Source organism: Neophocaena asiaeorientalis, unplaced genomic scaffold, assembly GCF_003031525.2.
Source record: "Neophocaena asiaeorientalis asiaeorientalis breed wild unplaced genomic scaffold, Neophocaena_asiaeorientalis_V1.1 scaffold177, whole genome shotgun sequence".
In the NCBI taxonomy this organism is placed as follows: Eukaryota; Metazoa; Chordata; class Mammalia; order Artiodactyla; family Phocoenidae; genus Neophocaena; species Neophocaena asiaeorientalis.
The window spans coordinates 15458555-15472474 of NW_020172779.1; the positions used below are offsets into that span (position 1 = coordinate 15458555).

The 13920-nt window shown below is 50.3% G+C and overlaps 2 protein-coding genes across 2 annotated transcripts in view; one reads left to right on the forward strand and one right to left on the reverse strand.

The window, feature by feature from the left end:
• The window catches only part of SLA (Src like adaptor), a 34850-nt gene extending 28980 nt beyond the window's left edge, over positions 1-5870 (reverse strand). Inside the window, exon 1 of the mRNA XM_024741006.1 lies at positions 5594-5870. The gene's annotated coding sequence lies outside the window, so the exon portion shown is untranslated. The remainder of the gene's footprint in view (positions 1-5593) is intronic.
• TG (thyroglobulin) overlaps positions 1-13920 on the forward strand; it is a 239456-nt gene that overhangs the window by 178505 nt on the left and 47031 nt on the right. The window lies entirely within an intron of this gene.

The following is a 13920-nucleotide window of genomic DNA, read 5'->3' on the forward strand; positions in this document are numbered from 1 at the left end:
TGGTCCCGGGTATCCGCCCAACTGCCTTGGTACTTGCTCAGGGCTGCCTGTGGTCTGCCTTCCGCACCAGGGGCAATAAGAGCTGGGACAGGGCCTTAGCATCAGTTGGCTCCCCTGCCAAGGATCTCGCAGGATTTCCGGGGGGCACCCCACCACATCCTGACCTCGCTTGGCAGGTGCACCACCCCTGTGACCCACATCGTTCCCTGCTCTCCTCTCCGGGCGGGTGCAGCCACAGACATGTCCTCCCTGCCCCCCCGGCCCACCTTCTCCTCCTGACACTCCATGGAGAAGGAGGCTGCGATACAGTCTGCTGGTTGAAACCTGTTTTAACAAAATTGCCGCAGAAGCTCAACATGAAAAATAGATCAAAGCAAGCTGCCGGTTGGAGGCTGGGGGCTCAGCACTCTTGCCCCTTTGTTTCTCCTGAAAGGACTCCCTGATCCTAGGATATCATAAAGCACCAACTGAAACAGAGCAGTTGAGTGCCCTCACATTACAAAGAAAAGGCTCAGAGAGGGCAAGCCATCTGCTCAGGGTCGCTCAGTAAGTTTGGATAAGTGCTATGACCCCCTGTCAAGCACCCTGTCCACCACCCTGTCCACCACAGAGAGCCATTGCCCATTTGCCAGCACTGACCCACATGTCCACGAGCCCCTTCCACCCTCGGGTGTCCGGAAGGGGATCTCATATGCCCTCAGGATAAAAGGGAGGCTTGGCTTTACCCTAAGACCAGGGTGGGTGCATCCTAGAAAACAGTTTATGGTCATTTTAGGATGTCGTAGGAAGAAGCCAGATTTGGGACCTCTTGGTGCTGGGGCAAATCTCAGTTTCACCTCTTAGGAAGTCACTAAACTTCTTTCCACTGTTTTTTGTTTGTTTTTATTTAAAAAACGAGCATAACCATATCTGCCTCGCTGGATTTTTCATGAGTAAGGATTAGAGAGTAGGTGTTACAAAACGAGCACATTGCGGGGCAGGGGCGGGGGGCTCTCTGTGGCTCAACTCTCTGCTGGCAATAACTGCTACAAGCAAGTGCCTTATCCCCGAACCTACGGGATCCATGTGAAGCGGTGTCCAGCACGGAGAGGTGGGCAATACAGTCATTCCTGACATGGCTTTTAACACGTCATTGAAAGCAAAATTTCAAATTTCCCCATTTCTTTTTTTTCTAGATCAGCTTTTCATACTCAAGAGTCCCCCCGCCACAGCCAATACCCAGGGCTGGTGGGATATGGTACCTCCAGTCTGTGAGCCTGTTGGACACTGAACACGTCTGACAAAAAATGGTACAAATGAGGTTCAGGCCCCAGGCCAGGTCCTGGATACCCTCATAACCTATAAGCTAACAATGAGAATCCTTGGCAATGAGAATAATCCTTGGCAATGAGAAAACAGTCGTAAAGACAATTATTTTGATGGTAGATCACACAGATACACAATTGGACAGAATGGGACAACAGTGAATATGAAATAGGCTTTTCCTTTCATTTCAAATCTGGATGCTTGGGAAATGCAGGACTCCTTACAAAGAGGAGGGCATCTGGACACCTGGCAGGGATCGTGAAGTTAGTGATTCCTCTATTACATTGCTTTTCCCAACAAGACTTAGTTTTGCTTTTGGGTCATACACACGAACCACCAGCAAGGCTCATAAGCTTATGGAGCGAGATGAAAATTCATATCTTGCCTCCTAACGGCATTTGCATGTGCTGAGCCCCGCGTGAATCACTCGTCGAAACACACAGGTGCCCGGGGTGAGGACCCCCGAGCTACTCTTTTTCAGCTCACCATTCCATCCTTATCTCTTCGGCGTCACCTGCATTGCCCCTGAAGTAGATTATGACTCTGATACTCACTTCTGTGATTGTTTGATGAATGACTGTAAGTGCCGTGAAGACAGAAGTCTGTTTTCACTCAGAGCTGGAACACAGTAGGTGTTCCATAAGGAAATACAAGGAATAGATGAAAACTGAGGAGACACTGTGCCTGGGAGAGGCACGACACTGTCATTATGCCTCTTGTATGATTGAGGAAACCGAGGCCAGAGAGTTTACAGCACTTGTCCGAGTTTATCACCAAGCTGGTAAAAGAGAAGGCAGGGTTTGAACCCAGGCGTCTGGCTCCAGAGCCCAACTCTTAAGTACTCTGCTCTGAGGCATAAGGAAATGGACGGACGGTTCCATAAAGCTGAATCGACCCCTTTTTATGACAAGATCACGGCACTTCTCTTGTGTGCTAGAGGGTCAGGTACATCACAGGTGTTCAGTAGATGGACCGATAGGCATATTGATAAAGTAGTATGTTGGGAAGTGGGTCCTGAACCCTGGATGCTTAGAAGTTCTGTTCAGAGGATGTAATTTTTTAGCTGACTGTCCATGTGACTTGGAAGGTCTGGAGGTCTGGAAGAGTAGGGGAGATGGCACATCTGTACTTTGAGAAGGAGCGCGGCCGCCTGCCAGGGTTAATATGAGAACTAAACTTAAAGACTTCAGTGACAACTGGCTCCCCTCTGCTCTCTGTCCTGGGCTCGGTCCCTTTCGTGGCTCACGCCACAGTTCGTCATTATGTATTTGTTTCTTTAACAACCCCAGGTTATAGATTCCCTGAGAACACGATCCCATGTCTATTATATTGCTCAATGAAAAATCATTACCTAGCAGGTGCCTGGCACATAGTAAGCGCTCACTGAATTCAGTCGAGTGGATAAAATTACCATCTACAAAGTACCCAGTACAGTGCAGGCAGGCGGGGCTGTGCTTTCAGGGGCAGCCTGACCCTCTCAAGGTGGCCCTCTGCCCCTGAGCACAGTCAGGAGGACGACTCCCACTTTCTTCTGAAGCTCCTTGAGTCTCCCTACCTTCCCTCCCCGCTCCCCAACCCTGAGCCCCCCGGCCATGGTCCCAGCTGCCTGGATGGTGCCAAGGAGGGAAGTGTGACTTTGCAAAGCTGTTTGACAAAAATAGTGAGCCACTTTGAGGCCACACAGTTTCTGTCTGTAGCTCAAGTTACCGTAATTAAATGAGACCCCTCCCTTCGTGGTTCTCAGATAGGAGGAAGTGGTTCGGACCCAGTGTACTTATTTCCTTTGGAACTCTTGGGGAGGAAGGAGAGGGAGGAAGTCAGTCACACAGTACAGCCTCAATGCATATTCATTAAGGGAAGGAGAGATGGATGCACGGGTGGGCAGATGGATGGATACATGTGCTTACAGGGCCCTCAGGTTGGCTGACAGGAACCAAATGCTCTGGCCTCACATGCCGGAAAATTTTAATGAGAATTTTAAGCTCCAGCTTCTTTCAGAGCTGGGGGAAATAAATTCTTGCTGAATGTCAAATGAAAAATTAAAACCCAGCAGCATCTATTAATGCAGGAAGCTGATTGGGGTTTATTGAAATGAATCATTTCTAAGTCTTTAAGAAAGATCCACTCCCCTTGGAAATACATCGCCCGCACTCAAAGCTCAGCGTGGGGAAATTTTTTCTGTAATAGGAAAATGATTTCAGTGCGATACAAACCTACCCACCCCTGCCTGTCTCACTTATATGAGATGGAGGAACACTTAGAAATAAGCGCTCAGAAAAATCAAGAAGGAATGTCCAGGTCATCGCCTGTGCAGTTTGACCCATCGTATTTAACACAGTCTGCTACTGTTTACTGCCTAGGGGTATACAAGTAACTTGGGGTACTTTACTTGTCTGGGTTAGGAATGATATTAATAGCTGCTGTTTAGTATTTAGCATCTCCTACATACTGTATATAATTTAAACTTCTTACTAACACACACGGAAGCTGATCTTCTTTTTACGAGGAAAAAACTAACCCTCAGAGAAGCAAAGTAACTTGCCCAGAGTCACTCAGTTAGTTCACTGGTGGCGGACCCAGAACGTTGGCCCAGGTGTAGCTGATTAAAACAATGGGTTTCCCTGGTCTTACTTCCCTGATTCTAGATCCGTTTAAGACGCAGGAGTCTAAACAGCTTTCAGCCTGTCTGTTCCATCGTTTGTTTGTTTTTTTTTAATTACTATTTTTCTTGAAGTTTATTTAATTTATTTTTTATACAGCAGGTTCTCCTTAGTTATCTATTTTATACACATCAGTGTATCCGTGTCAATCCCAACCTCTCAGTTCATTCCACTACCATCCCCGCCCCGCTTTGCCCCCTTGGTGTCCATACATTTATTCTCTACATCTGTGTCTCTATTTCTGCCTTGCAATCGTTTTTTAATATTATTACTATTATATTTGTCAGAGCATGTTAAGCACTCTTGAATAGCATTTTTCCAACTGGAGACTATAGATTGCACCAGATTTTGCCAGAACTTTCATTTGGCCTTACCTCCCCAGTTTTAAAAGGACCACAGCCCCAGTTTGTGGCACCTTATAGCAAACTACAGAAAGACGATTTGCAACTATGGGGTGTTATTTCTCCTAAGACAGGAGCACTGCTTTAAAGACAAACTTTCGTCCTTCCCACACCTGCTCTCACTGAGGTAAGGCTCCCGCTTCCCCACCTCAGCCCTTGGAGCCCTCAGAGGCTCTCACCAGCTGTGTGACTTGGATGAATCACCAAGGTTCATAACCTCTCTGAGCCTCATTTTCTCATTTGTCAAAAGCAAATAATCATCGTAATCTTACAGGATTGTGCCGAGGAGTGCAGGAGAAGAACCTTTCATGCAACACCCCTCCCCTGCCACTCAGCTTCGCAGACTCTTTCCCTTCAATCTGCGTGCATAACCCCGATTCAGGACAGTCTGAGGCCAAAACCCAGGTCACTTCCCTGACACCAGGCTCTCTGGACATCTAAGAACCTAAAAAGATGTGCAGTGTGCCGCATTCCTGAGGGGATTCTGGTTCTCCCAGATCTCTTCTACTCCTCACATCTTGTTTTCAGGTTTTACGTGCCTCGCATGTTTGCCCTTCCTTTAATACTGCTCTTGCCCTGTACACAGCCCACCTGCTTGGATCCTTGTTGCTTATTATCATCCGCTCTCGTTGGCATCTTCCCACAGAAGATCCACACTCCCAAACTCCTAGAAGCACTATTGTGATGTCCACCTGCCTGGGCTCCACGTACCTTTAGACGTCCTGACTCCACACTGATAGCATTTATTGAGCACCTACTATGTGTCTGAAACTGGCTTGGGCGCTTTGCATATGTCAGCTCATTTAATCTGCTCAATACCTGTGTGAGTTGGGTACCATTATTCCCGCCTCACAGAGGAGAGAATGAAGGCCTGGAGAGGTTTAAATGTCTCGCCCAAGGTCACGCTGCTAAAAAGTCTAATAGCGAGCAGGAGAGCCCTTGATAAGAAGCCTGCTATGTGCTAGGATGTTCTGTGGCTGGAAAAAATCTCCTCTGTCAGGAGCGTGCCCGTCCCAGCTCTCCCAGCCCTTCCTGCCGTGCGGTTCCCCATCACTGAGCAGCCACGACGTGCCAGCCACCGCGTTAGGTGCTGAGCCTCGCTTGGGACCAGGTTCTGCCTGTCCTCCCAGAGCACATCTGTCTCCAGAAAGTCCACCTGCTACCAGCTGTGTGTCTCTGGGGTCCTGAAGCCTCCCCCGCCTCAGACCCCCATGCCCCCCCAGATACCTTCAACAGCTGGGCATGGCCTCCCCTGGGAGTAGCTGAAGCAGGGCCGCCAGGAGCACCGTCACCGCCTCTCCGTCAGCTGCTGCTCCTGCAGCAGAGTGAGCCTTGCGCGGGTGCTGAGGAGCCCATGCTGTCGAGAAGCGCAGTTGCTAAACCAGTTACAACTTCCTCTGCTAGAAACAAGAAAGGCTTGCAGAAGGCAGGTTCCTGTTTTCAGCAACGGCACCGAGCAGACTTCTCTCTGTAAGGACAGGGCAGATAGCAGCATTGTTCATTTTTTTTGACAAAGCACTTGGGAATATGGGCAGCTTGATTCTAAATGTCTGGGCCACGCTTGGCTTTCAGACACTGGAACTTTTTGTCTCTAATTAAAAGGCAGAGGAGGCCAAGAGGCTGCTCTCACGGTCCCCAAAGCTCCCTGGGTCCAAGGAGGCTGTAGTTCAGAGCTGCAGCTTCTCTTTTCTCAGTTTATTGATGTCACTGCCCAGTGGACCCTGGAGCAGAGCTTCTGGCCCTGGCTCCGCTGTAGATGAGTTTTTAATTGGCAGAGGCTTGAAATAGTGGACATCAAAGACCCTTTACAGAAAGGAGCAACCCACCAGCCTTCCCGGGGAGGCATACCACCCCTCGGCTGTGCTACAACCAGAAGAAACCAGAAAGGTTATGAAAAATAATCAGCTTCTCCAGGTTTCTGCTTCAAGTTGACTAAGAAAACGGGGTAACTGAATGTGTGATGCTGGATCCTAGATCAAGGGAGAAGGACTAGAAAAACATTGGGATGGAGCTGGGGGATATTCAAATATATACGGCATGTTAGGTCACTTGCGTCGGTGGTAATTGTCCTGGGTGTGAGAATGACATTATAGTTATGTGAAGAAAGTGTTAATTTCTGAGTATTTAGAGGTCAAGAGGCATGGCGTCTTTAACTTTCAAATGGTTCATTAAAAAAAAAAGGGGGGCTGCCCTGGTGGCACAGTGGTTGAGAGTCCGCCTGCCGAAGCAGGGGACATGGGTTCGTGCCCCGGTCCAGGAAGATCCCACATGCCGCGGAGCGGCTGGGCCCATGAGCCATGGCCGCTGAGCCTGCGCGTCCGGAGCCTGTGCTCCGCAATGGGAGGGGCCACAGCAGTGAGAGGCCCGCGTACCGCAAAAAAAAAAAAAAAAAAGAAAACACACACGCATACAAAGAGAAAGAAAATGAGAAATGTATTTGAGAAATTAGAAAGCAAATGTGGCAAAATGATGGGTCTAATAATTTTTAAATGATAGTGTACAGCTCCCTGTTCATAGCAAGTGAGTCTCAAGCAGGAAAGCCCAGGCACATGGGGCGCAAGGGCTTGTTGGTGGCAGAGATGGAAGCTGCCGGGATGCCGACTCCAGGCGGCCCGCCCGGAGTCGCCTGCGTGATCTGGGAACACCAGATGAGTTCCCTCTGAGAGCCCTGGCCCAACCCGTGCTTCACAGAGAAGACAGAGCATCCAGGGACTTGCCCAGAATCACACAGCTGGTCCCCAAGCAGAGCCAAGGCCAGTGTCACGGCCCCAACCCAGCAGGGCCAATACGGCCAGCGGGAACAGTCATTTAGAAACCTCTCTCGGTGTTGTCAAAGATGAATTAAAAACACCAGGGCTGCTTCTAGATTTAGCAAGAACTCTGCACTAGAGAGATGATCCCTTAGACAACTCGTAAAAGCCCCTGCTCTGCACAGGGCACCCTGGGAAGGTGCAGAGGAGATGGTGCAAAGACCGAACGGATGATTCGCCTCGATGGGGAAGAGCGGGTGCGCAGGGAGAGGCAGAAGTGGAGTTTTTTTCCCCCAGAATTCACACAGAGGAGGAAAAAAGGTTTAGATTGATAGTCAAAAGTCATGAGCTTTCGGCAACTTTTCAAAAAATATTTACTGAGAATCTATTGTGAGTTAGACTCTGAATTCATTCCCTCATTCAATCATTTATTCAATGATGTTTTCCAGGCACTGGAGTTCAGCCGTGCATGAAAGCCCCACCCTCACTGAGCTTATTACCTCCTCCAAGGAGCCAGGGGATAAGGACTGAACTATAGTAACTGTCAATTCCGGTGACTCTACAAGGAAATGACATGGCCAGTTTGATAGAGGGGCCCGGGGTGGGGGATGGGCCCTCTGTGCCATTGGCTGAGACCCACGGGGGTGGAAAAGGAGCCGGCCTTGGCACAAGCTAGGGGGTTAGAGGCCCATGCAGACTCTGGAGGGTAGGGGAAAGGCACAGTGGGGCTTAAGGAAGCTTCGAGTCTGATGGCGGAGGCCGACAGCAGGCAGGCAGGGACCAGAGAGCGGTCTCCATCAAAGGCAGCAGTCCACACCCAGGAGAAGCTGCTGCAGAAGGAGAAGCCCAGAATTTGGAGCCGCAGGAGCCCGGGTGGCGGGAACCACTGTGCCCATGTCCAGGGGGTGACTGGGTAGCCTGGGACTGTTGCTGACTTGCCCTGACCCTGGTGTTTCACTACCTCCCTGGCACCCCCGTGGTGACCGCGCCGAAACAGAACGTGTGTGAGAAGATGTTCTTGAAGCTGTCAACCGCGCTGCCAAGAATGCTGGGCTGCAGGCCGAGCAGGGGGACGGTCCGGAGGAGCGTCTTCTGCTGTGAGGAGTTGCATAAATGCTGCTGATTCACCAGAGCTGTTCTCTTCTGTTCTTGCTCAACCCGACCCCATTGTGTCCCCCTCAGGGATAGTGCATTCCCAGAGCCGGGGAGGCTCTCTGAGCAGGGAGCCGGTTTCAGCCTTCGCAACGTTGCAACTTTGCTTTCCTTATTAACTTCCTCTAGACGCACTAAGATGCAAACCCTTTTGTTTTCTAGATCTAACAGGTGTTTATTTATGTAAACAAATATTGTATTACATAAATATTAGCCTCACACCAGTCATGAGGCTAAGCTCTGGGGGCACAAGGATGACTGGGACACATGCCCTGTCACCCAGGAGGTCAGGGATGGACCACAATGACAGGGCAGCACTGTGGGAAACCAAAGGAAATGGTTCTGAATGTTGCAGTGGGCCCGAGGCTCAATGGACGGGTGGTGTTCAGCTCACCCGTGAACACGAGCAGAGTCCACTGAGGCTACACACTTGCGGGTGCTGGCCAGGACGTTCCGTTTGTGCCTTCTCGTTTTTTCTCGTTACGGGATGACAAGTTGCATCTGGTCTGGAGGTGGAAGTGCCTCCAGTGAGGAGGGGCATCTGCCACTCACCGGTCATGCTGCCCCCTGTGATCTCCTCTTCCCTCTCAAATGCACCTGGGACAGGCTGATGAGTTGACCCTCCTCAGACCAGTTCAGTCTCAGCCCAGACCCGCCCCAGCCTTCCACCCACCCTCCCCGCATCGTGCTTGGCATCTGTGTGGATTCCTCCCCGGTCCTCACGGCTCCAACCTGCCGTCTCAGTGACCTTCCCCTTTCTCCTACTGCTTGGCAGGCTCTGATGGCTTTGCGTCTGAACTTACTTCTATTGTTCCCCTCATTTTAGGATCTGCCAGAATCAGGGATGAGTCTCCAGTCCAGGCCAGCCAGGGCTTGATCCTTTCCTCTTAGGGACTCAGAGCCTGGCGGAAGGGCTCATGTTCCCTTTACCCCCTGCAAAAGGTGGGATCAAGCCCTGTGCCCCCAGCTCATGTCCTCTGTCCTAAGGTGATGTTCTTCAGCTGTCCCAATGGCCTATTCCCCAGGCTGGCTCCTGCCCCGTGACATTGGTGGGGAGGAGGGATGGAAGATGTGGTGCCATCTGTCTGCAGGATCTTAGTTCCCCGACCAGGGATCCAACCCGTGTCCCCTGCAGTGGAAGTGCGGAGCCCTAACCACTGGACCTCCAGGGAATTTCCTAAAAAAAAATATGTTTTAAAAGGTTAAGGCTACTTAAGTGATATTTATAAGTAACTATTTTAGAATTTTCTTCCTGTGCTCCAATGGATTGTCTCGTGCACCCTATTTAGGAGACCAAGACTCTAGTAGAAGCATAAAGGAGGAGACAAGGCATCATTTCTAAACGAAGAGTGTTCTTAGCAAGGAGTTTGGAAACATTATGGGTTATCTTCTCTTGGGGCAAATATATAGTCAGTCTTCTGGGAAGGGCACAGAGATCCTTGTGAATTCCACTTAGAACAAAGACAAGAGGCAGTCTCCCCAAGAGAAAGAAGAGGGGGTGCATAGTGGCATCCGGTGGTATCAGGCCCCATGAAGGGAATTTCTTCAAGGGTCTCCTTAACATCTCCCTTTCCCATCTCCATGTTGGTCTGACTTCCAGAACCGTTAAGTTCCACGAAGGCAAGGAGCCTACCTGTTTTGTCAGTGCTTGATACGCAGCACTAGCACCTTGCATGGCCAAAGTGGCCATCAAGCATTTACTAGGAAGCAGGAAGGGCAGGGAGGGAGAATTGCAGGGTGGGAGAGAGGGAGTAAAAAAACAAAAAAACTCCCGTCCCTGTAGATGACAAACTTTCTGAGGGTTTTAGTCATCTTCAGGTTCCCTGCAGCATCTGGCATATAAGAGGGGCTCAAAAATGCCCCCGGAATTATCCTGATAGAGGACTAGCTTCTAGCAGCAGAGCAGGCTGTGTCCCTGGGCTGGTAGAAATAGCTGGACAGACATTTAGAGATCAGGCCTCTGTGATTAGCTTCCCAGCATGACCAGAGTCAGACCTCTTAACTGCTTTGCCCCTGTATTTTCATCTCGTAAACAATAATAGCAATTAAACTCGCCCAAACACCTCGAAATGTGCTTTCACGGCACGAAAGGAGGTTACGATCTATCACAGGATGGTTGTGGCTTTTATTAAGGTCCCCTTTCTAACTTCTAACTTGCTCGTTCTATGATACCTTAACACTTCTGTGAGATAGGCTTTTCATGCGTGACGAGATTCTGTGGTTGTCCTCTAAAGAACAAGCTCAGAACTGGCCTTGATGTAATTTAGAACGGTGTCATCCATTTATAGGCCACTGGATGGGTGTTAAATTGTCAGCCAGCCTTTACTGAGCCTCAACTGAGCCACAGCTAATTACACCCAGCATGATCAGGCCGCCAAGGAGGGACAGGAAAGGACAGACAAGCTCAGCTGCTTAAAATATCCTTGGCCAAAACAGAAGTTCAACCCCAAAGCCTTCTTTAGACTGGAGAAAATTTCACTATTTTTTTAAATTTTAGTTTGAGTAGCAATAATGTTATAAATAATAATAACTGATCTCTGACAGTGCTCTACAGGTTATAAAGTATTTTTCAAACCTGTTATTTCATTTAATTTTTGCAAGAACTCTTTGAAATATCAATTCTGAGTTTAATGACGGCTACTGTTTATTAGAAACCTAACACATGTAAGCACATTACCTTTTATGTCACCAACTCATCTCAACAAGCAAGTGAGGTAAATATCCTTCTTACCCCCATCTTACATTTGAGGAAACTGAGACACGGGGGGTGTAAATAGCTTTCCTGAGGACACACAGCTGGTAGGTGGGGGATGCTGGACTTGAACCTGGGCTAATAATTGACATACGGCCCATGCTCTCGATGCCGTACCTTGAGACACTATTATATACCCATTTTACAGGTGGGGAAACTGAGACCCAGGGAGTAAAGCCACTTACCGAGTTGTCAGCTCAGGACTCAGTAAGATTTCTCTAATCCCAAAGCCCATGCTCTGCCCATTCCTTTTTCTACACTGTATAATAATTTATACTTGTTTTCCCTGACAAATTTGAAGGGGATGGAGTTGCAAATGATGTGACATGGACTCCGGGAGCTCAGCTGGGGCAAGTATTCAGGAGGGTACCTATTTAGTTCATAGCAATGCATCAGCACCTTAGCCAGAGTCCCCTGGGAGTATCCACACGGGAAAGTTTGGGGAGCGGGTCTGCCGGAATGATGGGCCCCGGGGTTACCCTCGTTTACAGGGTGGGCGCTGGGCTCAGACTTCACACCCAGCTAGAGCTAATGCAAGATAAGGAAGTGGGCAGTGGAAAATGCCAGGCCCAACTGAACATGCAAGGCCAAGTGCGGGAGGGTTGGGGTGTGAGGCTCAGGCCCGAAGGCACAGCCATCAGGACAGGCCCGGGTCGCGGGTTTCACTTCAGCTCGTTGTGCAGACAGTTCGCCCTCTGCAACCTCAAAGAGCAAGTCCACGGTGGCCTCTGTGGCCCAGACGTTACGGGAAGCCTGGACAGTCCATTTCTGGCGCGGCCTCTGCCTCCAGGCCTCCTCCCCACCCTCTGTGGCCAGCACAGGGGCTCACATCCTGTAACCTGAGCCCAGCACCCTGTAACTGAGCTCCCTGGGGCAGCCCCCTCCCCACGCCTTTGCTCGTGGCACCCAGGAAGGCCCTCTTGGGCCAGCGCCCTTCCTCCCAGCACAGGCTCTTGCCGAGGTGCCCCTCCTCAGCTGACCTCTCCAGGGATGTCACACCCACGCCGGCCACACCCCTCCTCTCTGCTCTGCTCGCTCCACCCAGAGTCACCACCACTCATGTCCACGCAGCCCAGGTCACCCCTCCTGCTGCTACTGTCCCCTGAGGGGACACCCTATCCCCCAGCCAGTTCCCCTCCTGCACACACAAGACCATCCACACCTGCCAGAATCTCAGAACTTCCACACACACTGTGCTTCTGCAGGGCAGGCACAGGGAGCCCTTTCTTGGGTCAGGAGCTGATCGGGGCCATTTACTCCAGGAGGGAAGGGAGAAGGAAGAAAGCAAAGGAAGGGGAGATGGAGAGAGGGAGGCAGTCGGGGGTGACGGGGAGGAAACTAGTAATCAGACATGGCTTTTGCACTCCTGGATGTCTGGTATGGGCTCTGCCGTCTTCTAGCTGCTCATGTTTGGTGGGGAAGTTCACGCACCACAGCTGAGTGTGGAGTCAAACTTACAGGGAAAACAGGCAGCTCAGTCTCTCCCGTGAGGCAGAGTGGCCAGGCTTCGGTTCTAGGCCAGCTTCCTCGGGGCTGGGAATCCAGGCAGTGCCTCTCACCCCTCCATCTTTCCACCTTGAAATTAGATGTGCAAGTGCAGCCCTGGGCAAGGGCTGGCTAACCCCCAGAGCTGCCGTCAGTACCATTTATTCATGTATCCTGATGTCACCAACCCACACAACAAAACTAAGAGGGATGAATAAAATCCCGACTTTACAAAATGGATTTGGTGAAGTTAACTGATTTGGTGAAGCATCACTATGAACACGACAAGGCCACCAAGGGACAGAGCAGAGGCTCAAACGCAAGTCTTTCTGATTTCTAAGCCCGTGTTCTTACCACTTCTCTACACTGGTTTTGCTTTTCAAAATTTTTAAGAGCACAACAATGTAGAATTAGTCAGCAAAAGGCTGGCATTCCTACTGGGGGGACCCACAGAACTAAGAGGAAGAGAAAGAACGGAAGCCAGTGAAGCGTTTGCTCTGCCCCAGGCCCCGTGCTGAGCTCCTCACACTGTGCTTCCCACACCTCTTGCAATAAGGCTGTGAGGCACGTGCTGTATCGTTGAGGGGACTGAGGCTTAAAGGGGTGACTGATTTGTTCAAAGCCAAAGAATAAGAATGTGGGAAAGCCTAGGCTGACATCCTCCGAGGCCAAGACTTGCCCTCTCTTCCACACAGTCCCAGCTGCCCTAGGCATTATTCTGGGCCAGCTGGTCCCTGAAACAAAGCCACAGGAACACATGACTGGGAAGAAACATCTAGGCACTTTTACAAGTTATAATTTTGATATTATTTTTAAAAAGCGACACCTGCCCACCGTGTATGTATGAATTGCTTGTTGAGAACAGGGAGAAAGGCTCAGGAGCCTGCCTTTTCAATTCCCTTTGAAATAAGGGGGCAGCCATTGCCTTGGCCATCACTCAGGGTGTCCCTTTTAAAGGGTGATACCTTTGCCTGGGAAAGCAGTACTTTTCAAGTGCCAAGAGTGTAAATGGTTTCTGACAGCCAGAAGGTGACTGAGGCCGTTGGATGTAATGTTTGTGACAGATGGAAAAAGGCATTTTGTCAAGTCTCCAAGAGCCCGGAGGAGAAACATGACAGGAGAGCAAGCTCTGTTCTAAAGGGGCCAAGCCAAGGCCGAGTAAGTGCCCAGGAGGCTCCCCGACCCGGGAGGGCTCCCCACAGCAGAGACCTGGGCAAGGCCTCCACACAGCGCATCCAGGTACAGGGGACAATCTGTAGCCAGGTCCCGTGGAGAGTACCATTTGCCAAAGGTGTCAGGAGAAGGGAGGCTGAGAGCAGATAGTTGCCTGGTCCCTATTCCCTTTGGCATAGGGAGGCCGGACGGTGCAGCTGCTTTGGAGACAAACAGACTGAATCCAACTCGGAAGCAGTGGG